The sequence below is a fragment of the Triticum aestivum genome, unplaced genomic scaffold (assembly GCF_018294505.1).
Source record: "Triticum aestivum cultivar Chinese Spring unplaced genomic scaffold, IWGSC CS RefSeq v2.1 scaffold79311, whole genome shotgun sequence".
In the NCBI taxonomy this organism is placed as follows: Eukaryota; Viridiplantae; Streptophyta; class Magnoliopsida; order Poales; family Poaceae; genus Triticum; species Triticum aestivum.
Window position 1 is genome coordinate 1 of NW_025292969.1, and position 1,034 is coordinate 1,034.

At 48.7% G+C, this 1,034-nt stretch overlaps 2 non-coding genes across 2 annotated transcripts; both read left to right on the top strand.

Moving 5' to 3' along the window:
• The first annotated feature begins 418 nt into the window (after positions 1 to 418).
• Positions 419 to 537, top strand: LOC123178946 (5S ribosomal RNA). The gene has a single exon (XR_006489981.1). It is a non-coding gene; the product is annotated as a 5S ribosomal RNA (ribosomal RNA).
• Positions 538 to 904: 367 nt separating this feature from the next.
• On the top strand, positions 905 to 1,023 carry LOC123178945 (5S ribosomal RNA). Its single transcript, XR_006489980.1, has one exon. It is a non-coding gene; the product is annotated as a 5S ribosomal RNA (ribosomal RNA).
• The last annotated feature ends 11 nt before the right edge of the window (positions 1,024 to 1,034 follow it).

Sequence of the window (1,034 nt, forward strand, 5' to 3'; positions counted from 1 at the left end):
AGAGTAGTACTAGGATGGGTGACCTCCTGGGAAGTCCTCGTGTTGCATTCCTTTTATAATTATTTTTTGCGCCTTGTGAGAAACATGTCGCACGTGCGCGATATATATTAATCCCGTTATATTATGTTTGACGTTTGCGATATGTTTAAGCTCGATGCTCATTGCTCGCGCGTCTTGGGGCGGCTTTGTGGCGCGAAGAGCGCGTTCTGAAAGGGGTGGAAAAAACTCGTGTTGCTGCGGTATGGAGGGAGGGGTGGAAACCGTGGAAAACTCGTCTCCGTGATTGAGCGGGAGAGTAAGTAGTATAGGACATTATCCATTGTTAGGGAACGGTTGTAATGGTAGTGAGAATGTAGAATCGTCTTTGGAGCGGACCTGGGAGTGGCAAGCATAAGGGACGAAGACGGGGAAACATGTCGGATGCGATCATACCAGCACTAAAGCACCGGATCCCATCAGAACTCCGAAGTTAAGCGTTTTTGGGCGAGAGTAGTACTAGGATGGGTGACCTCCTGGGAAGTCCTCGTGTTGCATTCCTTTTATAATTATTTTTTGCGCCTTGTGAGAAACATGTCGCACGTGCGCGATATATATTAATCCCGTTATATTATGTTTGACGTTTGCGATATGTTTAAGCTCGATGCTCATTGCCCGCGCGTCTTGGGGCGGCTTTGTGGCGCGAAGAGCGCGTTCTGAAAGGGGTGGAAAAAACTCGTGTTGCTGCGGTATGGAGGGAGGGGTGGAAACCGTGGAAAACTCGTCTCCGTGATTGAGCGGGAGAGTAAGTAGTATAGGACATTATCCATTGTTAGGGAACGGTTGTAATGGTAGTGAGAATGTAGAATCGTCTTTGGAGCGGACCTGGGAGTGGCAAGCATAAGGGACGAAGACGGGGAAACATGTCGGATGCGATCATACCAGCACTAAAGCACCGGATCCCATCAGAACTCCGAAGTTAAGCGTGCTTGGGCGAGAGTAGTACTAGGATGGGTGACCTCCTGGGAAGTCCTCGTGTTGCATTCCTTTTATAATTA